This window comes from Zonotrichia albicollis, chromosome 2, assembly GCF_047830755.1.
Source record: "Zonotrichia albicollis isolate bZonAlb1 chromosome 2, bZonAlb1.hap1, whole genome shotgun sequence".
Lineage (NCBI taxonomy): Eukaryota > Metazoa > Chordata > Aves > Passeriformes > Passerellidae > Zonotrichia > Zonotrichia albicollis.
In genome coordinates this window covers 97,352,707-97,368,902 of record NC_133820.1, presented here as the reverse complement: position 1 = coordinate 97,368,902, position 16,196 = coordinate 97,352,707, and the positions used below count along the sequence as shown (strand labels likewise).

Below are 16,196 nucleotides of genomic sequence, written 5' to 3'. Positions count from 1 at the left end.
ATCAGTGGCCCAGAGAAAATAAATGATTACTCTGTGTTTCTTTTAATGTAAGAACTCAGAAGCATCAAGTGAAACAATTGAGAGACAGGTTTTCAACAGATAGGTTGACTTTCCTTTTTAAAATTTGATTTTTAAACTCTGTCCCAGGTGTTCTGGAGACTAAAAATATGAATGGTTCAAAGAGTGCTTAGCTGTGCATCTAGACATCGAGAAAAAGAACATCAAGAGTTATTAAACATCAAAACAATGATATAAAAATAGCTAGCTCTAGGGAATTTCTCTCCCAGCAGAAGACACTCTCCCAAAATACAGAAAAGTTGCAGTCTACTGGAAAGAAGAAACCATTTGTTAGGAAAAAGAAGGAGCTTGCTACCCTTTTTCACAAATTACTCTTCTTTCCTTTTTTTACATTTTGTGTTTTACATTTCCTTTCCTCATGGTTATTCCAGTGGTCTTTCAAACATGGAAATGCTAATCTGCCATCAGGAGCTGACTGTATTCCCTTTATTGCTTTTGTAAACCAAATGTCTTGGTATCATTAGAATTGAAACAGCAAAGCAAATGTCATTCAATGGTGAGAGGAGAATCTAATTGCCATTAACTTTAATATGATGATCATCCCAGGGACAGCCAATGTAGTATCTGAGGAGTACAATTAATTAATATTAATGTGTCTAAAGGGCAGAAACTTCATTTGATCTGCAAAACACTAAAATTTCCTGGCAAAACATCCAGCCAATATTTTGTATCAGAGGTAAACTGTGGTGAAAGTCTTTTAAAAAAAAGGCAAATGTGATATAACACCAAAACTGGTCACTGAGTTTGGTGTTATAGGAAGAAACCCAGAGGAATAATACATAAAGTTTGAAGTGTGCAAACAAGAAAATCTACACTGTTTATGTTGCGATGACATCTCTCAGACTCATGGAATTAGATATTCCTGATGTCATTGTAGGTGCCTGGAGACAGGCTGTACTCCTTTCCTTCTCAAGAAGCATTTTTACTGTGTTTATGGTTATCCAGTCTATCATAAGGCTTTTGGAACCTCTGCTGATGCCTGGAATTGTTTCTTTTGATGGGCTGCTGCTCTTAAGATACTGCATGTTCTTTGTTTAATCACTGTGGTAAGCAGTTTTATCATTCAGCTGAATTGCTCTCTTAGCTTTAAAAAACATTGATTACAGGGTATGCAGTGACAGCACTCTTTTTTTAGACTTTAAAGCTGCAGACGAGCCCACTCAAGTATCTGGCTTCTTCTTTAACCTTTTCCTGCTAAAATAAGCAGTGAACAAATGCATCACATCCTGTGGCCTAGTCTATTTCATGTAAAGCTTTCAGAAATACCCTGTGAGTTCTCAGCCCTTTTCTATGATTAGTTCTCATCCTTCAGGTGAGTTTGATGAGCTGTGACACTGTGCCATGGGTACAGTGTGTGTGCTGCTGCTGACTTGTATTTCCAGTGCAAGGAGAGAAGAAGGAGCGTGGCAGGCCCCAGGTGCCGTGGGGTCTGTCTGTGTCGTGCCAAGAGGTGGGCCAGCCCAAACACTACATGAGAAGGAAGCATTAGAAAACAAGCAAGGCAATGATTTCAAAACATCCTTGAGATCATGGTGGCTTGCTGAAAGAGCTTGTAACTACAGTGGGAAGGTGAAATTCAGTCAATCATTTGCTATTAATTATTCACTGAGCTCTCATCTCCACTTAGTGGGAAATTGAACTAAACCTAGCGACCTTTGGAACAATTTCATTAATGCCTAACTGCTTTGCAAAACAGTTTGAAACCTGATTTACTGGAGTAATATTCTCTGTTCTTGTTTAAGAAGTGTCTCTGAGGTCTTTTTTTAATAAAGTGTTACAGAGCTCTTGGAGCTAAAACCAGAACACACAGTATGTGTAGAACTTTCACAGGGAACATTTAGAATAATTGTGTCATGTAGTTGTGTTTGTAGAAAGTTGTCATTTGATTGCACTGGTTGTCACTAGACTTTTGTTTATAACCTCCCCTGGGAAAGATGAAAATATAGCTCTTAAGTAGGGATATTCGACACAATTTGCAGCAGGGGTATCTCTGCAAGGGGTATTTGTGGTCATAGTGGGTGAGTTTCCCAGGTTTGCTTCCAAGATATTATGTACCAGATATATTTTGAAATAGAAGTGCCCCACAAATTCAAACACAAGGAATCATGAACTAGTCTGGTACATAATAGAACAACAATGAGTAAAGGTGTACTCTGTCATTTCCATCACCAACCTCTAAAGTTGGTTAAGACTGTTAGCAGGAACCATCAAAATCACAGATTAAGAAATTTTGCCTAGTTTAGGATGGTCTGCTCTATATTATTTCAGTTTTATGCTCCAGTGATTAAAATTGGCAGGGTTGAACTGGTTCCAAAATCAAATGATCACAATAAATGCACAAATGAGGCTCAAAACTGGATAAAATTTCTGTACTGATATATAATTGTTTTGAAAGTGTATCAGTTAAATCTGCTTAAAGCTCAGGAAGAGACCTTGCAGGCTGAGTAATAACAACAGTAGTTTACGAGACACAAAATAGTTAAAAATGAGCCTGTAGAACCACTGAATACTGGAGATTAAAAGGTAAATAATTCCTGAAGTATTATTAGAGCTTTGTTTATGTTTTGCCACCATTTTTCCAGTTACCATGGCAACTCTGCCTGATTGCCAGAGCCCTGTAAGGCATTTTTTACTTTGGCAAACACAAAACCTGGTAAGCTGGCTGCAGGGATGCTGGCAGACTGGGACAAGCTGTTTAATAGCCTGAATGTCCCTCCAGAGATTAGCAACTAGAGTGACACCAAACAGTCAGTCATCCTTGCCTTGGCTGTGATTATTTCACATCTCTTACGAAAAGGGAGTTATTCCTAAGATATTTTGTTCAGGAAAGAAAGGCTTCACTGCAGAGATAGAGAGGGGAAAAATATTTTCTTTAACAAGTCATAGTTTTCCTGACATTTTTCTCCATTGCAATTTCCTGTCATTTTAATACTCAGACAGTAAATGCTAGGTAAGAATAAAAAAGATTGCAAGAAAAAATAGGAGTAAAAATTTTTCTCCAGCTACTTATGAGAGAATACTTCAGATATTAAGTTTATATGACAAAGATCTGGTAGTGGAAAGCCTCTGTTAGCCACTCTCCAAACAAATAATCTCCTTTGACTCAGCATCTTATGAATTGTGTTATAAATTACAAACCTTTTGTTCTTCCTGGAATCACCTAATATTAACAGTAACAAAATATGCATCTGAAAGGATTTTTTTTCTTTACCATTTCTGTGAGTGAACTTCTGTGGAGGAGAAAAAACTGGCATGTGTTTATTGCCTACTTCTATAGACACTTTAACAGCTCCAGGTATTCATGTACTGGGAATATCATCTTTTCATAGCTGAATGGGAGTGCTTCTGATGGTGTAGAGACTTTGAAAGTCCCCAGGTCTCCATTCTTTATAAAGGCAGTGGTGCTTCATAATATTAAAGAATAGAAATGTAAAGATGCAAAAATTTCAAGAGGCAATCCAGTACCTTTTGCATTGAAATGGATTCAAGGACACTTTTATAAACCTTAACAGAAGCTTATTTGATCAGCTGTAAAAAAACCTTCAAGAGGAAGTTCTACAATCTGTGCAACTTTTAGTAGAACTTGACAGTTTTGAGTTTTTTTCAGAACTAAAGAATCAAACTTATCCATAATTTACTCATGCCTCTTGAACCTGTTTTCTCTCTACTTTTCTAAGGATTCTCTTCAGCTTGTTGGTATTTCTCCAAAAGGGTGACACTGGGAATTTAAAACATTGGCCTTGAATAGTGTTCATGTCTTTGCCACACAGTTCATGCATGTATTTTTAACAAGTTTCATCGTATTGATTTTTGACCCTATCTCCAATTTAACCACATAATTTGAGCTGTGATCTATTCCAGAGCATTTGCAGTTCTTTTGAAAGTTGAAATCATTTACAGAATTTTAAAATATTTTTTATGCCATGATTCAAGTAATTGCTGAAAAGACTGGAAACAGGACTATAGTACAGTTATACTAGCTCCTGTTGGGGATTTGTCCCAGTGATGCCAATAAGCATGCACTAGAACAAATCCTTTTTTTACTAAAAGATTTTAATAGACTCTGTTGGAGCAGATAGTCACAGGAAGCCAATGGCAAACCAGGGCATTTCAAGGTCCCAAGAATATATGCAAGTATAGGTCTTACTCCCTGAAATTCTTGCTACAAGTATGTTCAAAATTGGACAACCAGAAGTGAGGAAAGACTCTGCTTCCCACAGAACAAATCTGTGTACTGGGAGCAGAAAGAGCCAAGCTGCCTTTGCCAGTTTTCCAGGGTGTCCCCCCCGTCCTATGCAAACTGGACACCTGAGCAAGGCAGCACCCATCCTCCTGCATCTCCTGCTTTGCTGCATCTGTGCCTCTATTACATCAGCCTTTTGGTTCAGGCTGGCAGAGCTTTCCCTTTTGCCTCCCCTTTCTGTGCTTTGGACACACCATGGAGCGGGATCAGGGCTCACAAATGAGATTCCTGTTAGATGGACTGGGAGCTGTGTTCCAGCAGCACACCAGAGACACATGCCAACTGTGAAAGGACACTTAGACTGTAGGCCAGACTAAAATCAACCTAAAGGAAAAAATTGTGAAAGTGTTCAGAAAACACCAACAGCTGCTGCTCCTAGTCCCATTTGATTTTTTTGTTGTTGCCTTTTTTTTGTAGTAGTAGAGGAAAAATCTTTATTTCAAGTCTTTCTGCAGCAAACTGCATTGTCAGAGAGAGCAGTGCCAGAGCAAAATAGACTTGAGGATTCTAGTTGGTTATGAAAAAGTCTTTTTTCTCTGAATTGTCTGTTGTAAAAAGGATCAGCTTTTACAAGAAATTCCTAAATTGGGTTTAGTCAAGTCATCTTCTTGTCACACATCAGCTAAACCCGAGTGCATGTAAAGCTCAGAAATACTTCAGCAGGCTGCAGTTGAATCCACACGATTGAGATTCCTGATCCTGCATAATATAGGCACTCAAATCACTGAACTATGGGGTTTTTTAGCAAGTAGACTTTTACTTTTCATGAAATAGAAAACTACAGAAGAAATGCCAATGCCTTATGAAGCACACCCACAAAGGTAGGACGTTGAAGCTAGCATGTAATAAGAATGTAAATAATAAATAATGCATTAGTGTCTAGTCCATCAGCAGTTAGGTATTAAATAGGGATTTCTGAAGCCAAGAGAGCTTTTTAAAAGCAAAGTTTTGAAATAAATGGAGGGAAAAGCAAAATAAAATTGACCTGAAACAAGTCTACCTCTACAGATTTCAAAGACATAATCCCCAGGAGCATGGCAAAAGCTTTCTTGCTCTTGTAAAATAAGATAGATTTGATGTGAAGATTGACTCAAGGAATTTGTGATTCCTTAGTACATATGTAAGGAAAGATTGCCACTTGCAAACACATAGGGATTTTTTAGGTAAGCTTTACACACTCCCTGTAACCAAAGAAATTAATTCATTTTTCTAAATTGAGTATGTCTTTCTTTTATAGCTCTGTAATAGTGGATACTATTACTAATACCAATAACCATCTCAGAGTCATTCCTTAAGAATCTTCTATTTGTAGACCTTTGTGAGTAAAACAAGCGCACAGTAATTGCTGACACACCCTGCTCAAAAGTGAGAGTTACTACAGGGCTCTTAGGTTGTACCTATGTCATCCAGCAGCACAAATAGGCCTTTGATGTAGGGGATTAATTCTGTAAAGATGGAAGCGGATTCAGAATAAAAGATTCTGCGCAGAATCTTGAATCTCAGTGATTTTCTATTCATGACACACAGAAGATATGGATGAGATTGGTCATAAAATAGGGCATGCATAGGAATTTGAATGTCTTTCCAGATATTTTGAGCTCTAGCAATACAGCTTTGTTATTCCTGGTTTTGCTGCTGTATTGTACTTAGCAGCTGGCATAAGAACATAGAAGGGCCATATAGCACCAGTCCAAATTTCTAGCTCTGTATCCTGTTTCTAACTGTAGCCAAGACCAAATGCTCAGAGAAGAGTATAAAAATGGAAAAGTTATGGTATTTTCTGTTCTTTACATTTTCCTATTCCTTATCTTTAGCCCAAGGACATCTTGAGGTAAAGATGATATCTTTGTGTTGAATAGCTTTTATGCATTTTTCTTTTGGACTTTTTCTTATGGCTTTTTAAAATCTATAAAACCTTTTAATATCTACAACATCCTGTACCTAGTTTAACCAATGTTTTGGTTAAGAAGAAATAACACCTTCAGTTTGTTCTGGAACTGTCATCAGTGTAATTTTAAACCTCCCTCTGTATAAGCGTAAGGGATCTATGTAGGATAGCAGTCAGATAAACAATCAGGAAACAGTTGCTCCAGCTGCTCTTAGAAAATAAATTGAAACCTTGCTGAATCTCATTGACAGCTGAGTAATTGAAGATGTTGTTGAAAAAGTGCATCTAGAGTCAGCATATACAGGAGGTATAAAAAGGAGGTTGTACCTACCACTTAAGAAAAATGAGTCCTGATGCAAAAGGAGCAGAGCTCTGGTTATTCCTGAAAAAGAGCTAAAACATGGTTAAAGTAGCACAAGCAAATAACCACTACAGGTAGCAAGATTCAGACAGCCCAAAAACACAAGGGCTTAGACAATGTCTTCTTGTGAATATTGCTGGGATGGGTTTTATCTCAATGTCTGCCAATCTAATAGCAGTTTAAGTGAATACTCTTTATACTTAAATAGGTGCAGAGAAATCCTACCTCTTTCTACTTCCCTGTTTCAAGTGTGACAATACTCAGGATAGAGATTATATGGGGAGGTGTAGGGTGAAATGTCTTCATCTCCCTTATTGTGATTCTCCAGAAGATATATATGAGTACCAGATATCCAGTGTTGGAGACTGGAGTTATAAGGTGGCAAGAAATCTTGCACTGTCAGTCACCAAGAAATTTCAGGGAGAACCCTGTATCTCCATTCCTGTGGTTTTAATATTTATCTATCACTTTGCAGGCTTTAAACCCAACAACACTTCTGGTAGAGTTTGCTTCAATTTAACTCCAAAACTTCCCTGTAGGGATCAGTGCAGCTGGCAGTTTCCCCAGGGGCTTGGTTGGTCTTCCCCAGAGCTTAAGGAGCTTTAAAGAGTTCCTTTCTCTTCCCCAATGGTGAGGCCAGCTTTGGATACCTCAAAACAAGGCAGATGTCAGCAAACTGGAAAAAGTCCAACTGAAGGTCACTAAGGTGGCTGGAGAGAGGCTGAGAAAGATGAGTTCATTCAGCCTGGAAAAGGGAGGGCTAAGGGGGAAGGACAGTTTCTTCTCAGAAACACAAAGCAAAAGGTCCAAAGCAATGATTCTAAGTTTCAGCAAAGGAAAGTCCAGCTAGGTGTCAGGGAAAAAAACTCCTGTCAGAGTAGCTAAATACAGGAACAGGTGCTATGGGAGAGGCTGTAGAATCTCAGTTCCTGGAGATTTTTCAAACTCAGCTGGTTCTGATCTAGTCTGATCAAACTTTGAAGCTAGCAATGCTTTGAGCAGGGAACTTGAACTGAAGAATCTCCTGAGATCCCTTCCAATATTAATGTTTTTACGACTCTGTGAATATGACCTTGAAGTCATAATTTCTTCACTTTATGACCTGCAATCAGGTTGCTCTAATAATAATTAAACAAATTAAATAACAAGGTAATTGTCTTCATTCTTAATGCCAAAGAATTCCACTGCAGTTAAAGTGAGAAAATTTCAGAATATTCTAAGTAAGGAATCCCAACCACCAATATGGAAGATTTTCCATATAAGAATGAAACTCCTTTTCATTTAGCAAAAGGTGTTTTTGTACTTCAGTATGATGTAAAATATGCCATATATGTCATTATGTGTGATGAAGGTGAAAAGTATTTGCATGCATAGTTCACAAACCAGAAAACAAATGACATTTAATCTGAAGCTCCAAGGGAGTTCCTGATCAGGCCCTGTTATTTCAAGTTGTTTTGGTGTGGTTTTTCTTCCTTGTCAACCATTTGGGAGTTTTTGGGGTTTTTTGACACAAGAAAAAGAGAAAATACGGTCTTATCACAAACATTGCCTCTTTGCTATTGCATTCTATTATATAAAGCACCACAGTAGTTACTGTAGAAATTACTTCTGTGCTGTCAAAGAGGTGTTAGGAATGTGACATAAAGCTGAAAGAAAACTCTTGTCTTCTTTTTCCTAGTGCAACTTCAATGTAGTATTGAGTGTACAGGTACGAATGTCTCCAAAAGTGTTGAGAGCAGACTGATAAACCTCCTCACTGGGAATGTACTGAGTTTCTCAGGCCACTAAAATCACAGATATAGACAGAAATAAATATAAGGGATTATCATAGATAAAGGATTTAAAATAGGATGTTTGTTGAAGAAATAGACAGAAAAAATAACGAAAAAATGCTGTGAAGTATATAACCATAGTAGTAATAGTACACAACTTTGAAATTAGGGTATATTTTCTTACCATTTCAAATCCTCCAATTTCATTTTGGCATTCTGTCAAAAATATTTTTCACATGCATTTCTTAATTTCTCCAGAAATGGAGCATTCACAAAATCTGGTTTTCAGTATCATTGAGAAATGGAGTTCAAAATTGCTAAATTATTCTGTTGCACATGGTAAAAAAATCCATCTCTATCTTTTCTTTCTGTGTAAGCTTTACTGTGCTGTTGGGACCATGCATTATTAAAACATTATTTGTCAGTGAAACCAATGGAAATGAGTCAGATTCTCATGAGGACTGTACCTCTTAAGCAATAAAGGCCTTTTCTTATCTGGTCTTTTTGCACAGTAGCATCACATGCTGAAACTAGTGAGAAGTGCTGCTCACTGTTTCTTGGCACAGTGGAGTGCTGTCTGTCAGAGCTAACTAACTGTGTACAAGGAGAGAATCAGATCCACCCTTAGACAAAGCAAGGCAGTCTGGAACTTATTATACAGTAAGTTCAGGTGCTTCAAAGAGGAATACTTCTATAAGCCAGTGTACAGACCCACAGCCAAACCTCTGCAGTCTTTAGAGTGGCTGCTCAACCTTCTGTTTTCACTTTGTATTCACATCTTCACTGAAGAAACTCAGTTCATGCAGAAAAGCAAACTTGTTTTGTCAAACTTGTCCCCTATTCCTTTCTCAGAATACAGCTGAAGGAGTATGTTTTCTATCAAAAATACTGCCATGACAAGGTTTGTGCACTGTGCACCTTCCTCTTTCCCACCAAAATCCCAAGTTCAATGAATATCTGAGTATTCCTTAAAAGTAGTGTCATTTTCCTGGAACACATCGTGTTTGGTATTTATGTCATGAATGGAGGTGGCTCATTACCTTAAAACAGTTACCAAGAGTTGGCAGAGAATAACTCAAAAATACTGTAACTTCATTGGATGGAGTGATCAAAAAAAGTAGCCAAAAGAACAACAGTTCAAGATAAATTTCTTGAATGAATGAATTTTGTGAAGAAAACTTGACCTATGATTAGGTGTAGAAAGCTTTAACTGAGACATTTTTTACCCCTTGGTATAAGACCCTAAACCAGTTAATGATGAAATAGTGCAGTCATACGTCTTATAGGACATTTTGTGTAGAATACTAGTAGATTAAATTTCTTAATTTTTTTCATGCTATTAAAAGTGTATGTATAGAAACACTGGGGGGGGACATTATTCTTCTTATCTTCTATATATTTGCAGTATTTCTTACATGAGAAGACAGTTTATTGCAGACACATACATTTAGGCATTTCATCAAATGCAAATATTAAATCTGTAACAGATTTTTAAAGTCAAACTTCACAAAACTTGGGGTTTAGATTTAGTTTGGAGTCCAACATCTTTAAGTGGATAATTCAGCATTTTCACATTTAACTTAGTATATCTTTACGTTTTGTAAGTGGTTTTGTGTTCTTCCATCCTTCTGGCTTATTTAAAAAAAATGAGAAAATGAGTGTACATGACCTAGAAACCCTTTGCTTGATATTTCATTGACCTTGATCACGATCATGTTCACCAAGAAATGCAATACAAGAAGAAAATTACTACTTTTAATCTTACTTTGAAATCTTCCATATCAAAATGTATACAGGATTGTGACTGATATTTTAAGAGTAGGCTCAGTTCATTCTAGGGCCAAACTTGGCTGAATATTTATTCTCCTCAAAGAGCAACTAATGTGATCAGTTGAACTTTCTTAGATACTAGTAATTCCCAACCAGATGGGACCTGTGGAATCATCTTCATCAGAAACATATCATAAATTGACATATTTTTAATATCTGAAAATTTTAAGCTCCAGCTGCTCGCTAGTATTCGATCATTGGAAGTGTTAAACCCCATACCTGATGTATATGTGGGTTAAGAGATTTTGTAGCATTCACAACAGGCAGGTTTACTGTTGCCTCTCCACAGCTCCCTTCTTTGAACACAGTATATCTGCCATGAGACTGAAAACCAGATTTCTTACTGGTCTGATACAGAGCAGAAAAAAAAATTCAATTGGTGAACAAGAAGCCATTCCCTTCCACCAAGCACTGTTTCTTGGTACTGTGCATGGTTTAAATTTAACCTAATATCAACTTGTCTTTTACCAATGTGAACCTCTGCCAACATTCTTCCTTTTCCAACCCTTCGTCCTCTGTCTTCTCCTTTGCAGTCAGGAAATCTGACATCCCCCTTTCTGGCAGTAAAGGTATTGACTGTCATTCTCTAGCACAGCATTCCAGTTTCTGCACACTGTAGCAAATAATTTAATCATAACAGATTGGGTACTATGCAAATGTCAGCTAATCAGCAGTGTGAGAAATTACACGTATTTCTAGCAAAAAGGTAGACTGGTTGGCTTAAAGAAAAATATAAATCAGTGCTGATGCAGGTATCCGTATCTGTGCAACAGTGTCTCTCTGTAGTTGGATGGATGGTTGGAGTATGGTGGAATGGATGCATGGATATGTCACCCAAATGAAGTAACGCCACCCACACTGTAAATGCCATTTCTTCTACCCATTATACAGCAACACTGTTACTCCCATTACAATGGCTATAGTGTATGAAGGCAAGTGATTCGAAATAGGGAATTAGATGATATATTGCAGAGCTGGGTGTAAGAGGGATTTATTCTACATACAGACCATTTTTCTTTGGCTTTTCTACTGAACTCTGACATAATACTAATTAAAAAAAAAAACCCTAGCTGTAAGCAGATTGTTTGTTAACAAAATAAATAGCCAAGGAGTAAGGACAGCAGGAACAAAGAGATAACAGAAAACTCACTGCAAAAGGTGACGCAGAACATACACCTTCTGTCCCTTCTGTTCTCCCTTTAATTAAAAACAGAAGCAAGAAACAAATTAAGCATATCAAACTTCTGCTCTGTGCAGTTCTCAGACCAGACATGTCATGCATAGCCCCTGCAATAAAAATACACTTGATGGGAGGCATCTGATGGGGCTTTATGTCCTTTTTTATCCCACTGGTGCAGGATTACAGGGCAATGTAATACTGAACTAGTAGGTGTGATTACACCATCAGCTTAGTTTGCTCCTTGTTTTGCTATCAGCTCTGATTTTCCCCAGACTATTTACATACATCAGAGTCTGGAGTACACCAAATTGCTACAAAAATACACTTAAATTGCTTTGTATCCCACACTGCCTCAAGTTTTGAGTGTGTACAGAACAGATAGAACTAGAATGAAAATAAAATAACTAATGTAATTGAAACATACAATTTTTTGCCATCTTTGAATTTTTGGACTCTGAGGATGAAATCCATCTCCCTACTTGTAAATAGAGGAAAATAGACACCTCCAGAATGTGATTCATATAAAGGCATGTAAGAAAATTCTTAGAATATGCTGAATCTCATTGTAAAAGCACACACAGAAATATTCTCTGGATAATCTCAGATGAGATGATAAATTCTCTCAGTTTTGAATATCTAAATTCAGGCAAATGAATCTGAATAATATTTAATCTTGGAATAGTAGAATTTACAATATAGTGTATTTTCTTTCATATTTTTAAAAGGCGCAAAGGTTGCTAATTCCTTTCTGAAAACAGACACGTAGACTCATGTCAAAGTTATTTTCTATCCTTACTGTAATGTATATGGGAACTAAAGACGTCCTAGGTGGTTTACATTTGAATTTATTTCTGAAAAGATGAGCTTGCCGTGAAGGTATGCACCAACAAGGTTAAAATGCCTCCAGTATTGGTAAAATTTTGTGTAAAGAAGTTATTAAAAGTTAATCATTCATCATATAGATGAGCTCAGGATGCACTTTAATATCTTTCCTGCTTGCTTGCTATTATATAATTCTTCCTTGGGTTTTCCAGTCAGAAGGCCTGAACCATCCATGCCCTTCACCAACCCATTTTAACACACACACACACACACACACACACAGAGTTATCTCCTGCTTTGTAGTGAGATCAAAAGGTAGAATCCTTAATCCTAATACGTTAAATGCTCCTCTGTTGTTTTCACTGATTCTTAGCTTTAAAAGTTTAGCACATCTGAAAGAGTTAAAGCTGAGATTTCTCTTCAGTTTTCACCCAGACCAATTCCAACTAAGTTCTAGGAAAAGGGAACTTATGAAAAATTAAAAGTATAAAGCTTTGTTAGATTGTGAAGGCTAGATCAAGGTAAAGCTCTGGCTTTTCAAGACAAAGTGGGAATAGCTGCTTTCATAAGGTACAGGTATCAAACCTAATGAGGGAAGGAGAAAGAAGGTGAAATTATTCATTATAATTTCCTCTGTGGAAGAAAGTATTGAAAGAGGTGTTCTCATACAATTGGGGAAGATACACCACACCTCTAAGTGATGTGCAGAAGCACAGTCATGTAGGGGGATAGGATATAAGTAAATAAGGTGGAAAGTAATCTTACCCCCTAAAGAGTTGCAGCTGGGTTATTTATTAAAGATTATGAGCAGGCCTGACTTTAAGAGGCCACAGCTGTAGCCAATAAGAAGAGTGTTATAAAAGAGTGGGTTGGTTGGTTGAGAGGGAACTGGAATCAGTTGGCTGCTGTGGGAAGAAGGAACAGTCAGTGCTTAGAGGAGCTGCCTATGGGAAACATCAAGGATGTAAGAAATTCTAGCAATATGGAGCTGTTGCAATATAGTGATAATAGAACCTTTGTAATATAATGACAACACAGTCACCCCTTTGCATGCTTGGAAACCCCTCTCTGCAATTGCAGGAGTCCCTTACTACAGGCCAGGCATTTGCAGTATAGTTGAATTATAGGCCAAAGACCTCAGTGCAAAGCCTGTAATACTACAGTATTTACAATAAAGTATGGAGCATGGTAATCCATACAGTATTTTTTCTTTGACTTTCCAGATGTTCTTCCAAATTGAAAATGCAAATTGTCATTCTCTGAATGTCTATAGTCATGACAATCTTGTCATCTACTGGAGTGGGTATTTTTCTCGGCCAATTGAAGTCAAGAGTAAACAAACAATTCATGGGTTGGTGTTGTGGTCTAAGCTCAGCTGGAAGTTAGGCCCCATGCAGTCACTTCTCCCCCTCAGCCCTCTTTGGTGAAAGACAGAGAAAAAAGGCAGAGGTGACAGGTTGAGACAACAATTTTCTGGAAGCAGCAATGAGATGAGAAAACAAAACCAGTAACAGCAACAATAGTAATAACAGCACATATTAAAAAAAGGGTGATAACATGCAAAATCCCCATGGAGTCTGTGACATGACTGTGGCCAGCACCACCCCTCTGCTCCCTTCACAATTTTTTTCCTCAAGCCCAAGACAATGTAAAAAACAATGTCAGACAAACCTTCCAGCTGGGTTCAACACCACCACACTGCTCCTCTCACCGCCCTCTTTGCTGGGAAAGGACAAAACTGGCTTTGGAAACATCTGCATGTGACCTTTGTTTCCACCTGATGTCCTCTTCTTCTCATAAGTGCAAATCCCTTATTTCTGTCCCCCAGCAATGGAGGGGGTACAGAATAATGACCTAGATACAAACTTCCTACTTCGGGCCCCACCCCTCATATCCCTGGCTGAAACTAGGACAGTTGGCCACTGTCATTATCACTGTGCCACTGATGCACTTTTTGCAGGTTACAGCATTCTGGAGAGCAGAAGCTGTTGCTCTGTAATAAAGTAAACAAAGGAACTTCATCCTCAGGAGGGTGTTAAATTCCAGGATACACACAGAAACTCTGGCGCTGATCCAAAGAACTGGTGAAACTAAAAGTTGTAGAAAACTCAGTGTGTCTGGCATGCATATTGAGAAATTACCTCTGTCCTAGGTTAAATACTGAATAAATATGAAGTTGGAGGAATTCCCAGTTTGAAAGAATACATTTCATAACCTTAAAATTTACTGTGCTGTTTCCACACTTCTCTAAGGGATGGTGTTGCACTTAGAAAAGTATTGGAGTGTAAGTCCTCTGTTGTGGCATGGGTTATATTCAGTCTTCAGAATATTAGGGCCCAGATAACTATTGGAAGTGGTCTAGATGTGCTCCTGCTGTCTGGGAGCACTCATTTTTAGGTAAGAAATTGAAAGATACAAACAATTTCATCATATGCTGGAAGCTAATCCTCAATGAATTGTTTTCACAATAATAAGCAAAAATTTGCAACTGCAAAAATGATCATGTAGGAATATTTGGGGGTCAGGAGTGAAGGTTTATGGAATTCTTTAGTCCCTGTTCAGTTTAAAGTGCACTGTTAACTGTGCTGCATAAATGATTTGGTGAGACCAAATTATATATAAAAACGTGTTGAAATAAAAAGATGTTATATATGCTTTTGCATGGGACATGGGGTGCTCCTGTCTCTGAATAGCTCCCTAGATGAGACACAAATCTCCAAGTCCAGAGAGTTACTGAGCTCTCCCACTCAGACTGTATTTATGTCTGCCCAAATATTGCCTTCTGGATGTTTTTTTGGAGTTCAACTCCAGTTCAGATCCAGAACACTCTTTTCAGTGCTAAGGTGGAACTTTGAAAAGGACATTCTGTAAAGTAGAAATAACTGATTTTGTATTGCTGTTTTTCTCTTTGTATGAAGTCCTCTGTATCTTGGTTTCTTAAGCCACCTAAAACCAGCCCAACACGGATCCTGGAATAGTATTTTAGGATTATGCTTTCCTAATTTCTTCTTACGCACTAACAGTTGATTCCTGGAGTTATTTAATTTTTTTTTCCTCCTGCAGCAGGTGTCATCTTACAAAAGTCTCTGCAGCAGTTAATGAAAAAGTGGAATATTCTGGGAGTTGTAGTCTTTCAAACAGAGCTTCACAAGGACATACCTGTATTGGAACACTACAGCTCCCTGAACTTCCTCGCCTCGCTGCCTATGAAACGTCCTGCAACATGAGTAGTTGTAGGGGGGTGGTACTCATGGACTTCCAGCACTGCAAACCACGCTGCACCTACATCTGTGTGTGGCAGCAATTGGGAGCCAGAACGGACACCTATGGACCAGTGCATGCTTAGGGTGTGAAATGGCTAAAGTCTGATGTGAGGCAACACTGTTATTTGAAATATTTCACTTTAGAAAAATATTCTACCCACTTTGTGCTTTTACCACAGGAGTCCAGACACTTGGGCGATCTCCAGACATGGAGACATTTTGGTCAAATTGTGTTGCACTTGATTGATTTTGAATTTTCTTGTAACTAAAGTACTTCCAGCATTAGCCATTTCCATCACCTCTGGCTCATGCCCTGGGAACAGTTTGTCTGTCTGTGGTCCCTGAAGAAAGGCTCTGGGGCTCCTGCTGCTCTTCCATGCCCAACTGCTCCATTATTTAAAACTTTCTGACATTCTCACAGCTCAACTCTCCATGCAGACAGTTCATTCATTCAGACATCAACTTTGGAGGATTACTAAAGAAATCTATCTAACTAGGAGGAGTTGCATAAAGATCTAAATGAAAATGTTAAAAACTTGGACATATTTCTTACGTCCATTTCTTTTGGAAATTCCTTGGCCTTACCTCAAATTTACCTAATAAGCCCAGATTAAATTCTGACCAAATTATTCCTGATTTGAGAGGTTAGGTACAAGTTACCTATTCTGTGACAACATATGGCTGGTTCCATATAAATGCAGACTCTATAGATTGAGAGAGCAACTGGAGAGCTTTACTATAATTTTTCAAGTTTTTAGA

At 37.9% G+C, this 16,196-nt stretch overlaps 1 protein-coding gene across 2 annotated transcripts in view; it reads left to right on the top strand.

The window, feature by feature from the left end:
- GABRG3 (gamma-aminobutyric acid type A receptor subunit gamma3) overlaps positions 1 to 16,196 on the top strand; it is a 297,671-nt gene that overhangs the window by 200,734 nt on the left and 80,741 nt on the right. The gene's annotated exons all lie outside the window — the stretch shown is intronic.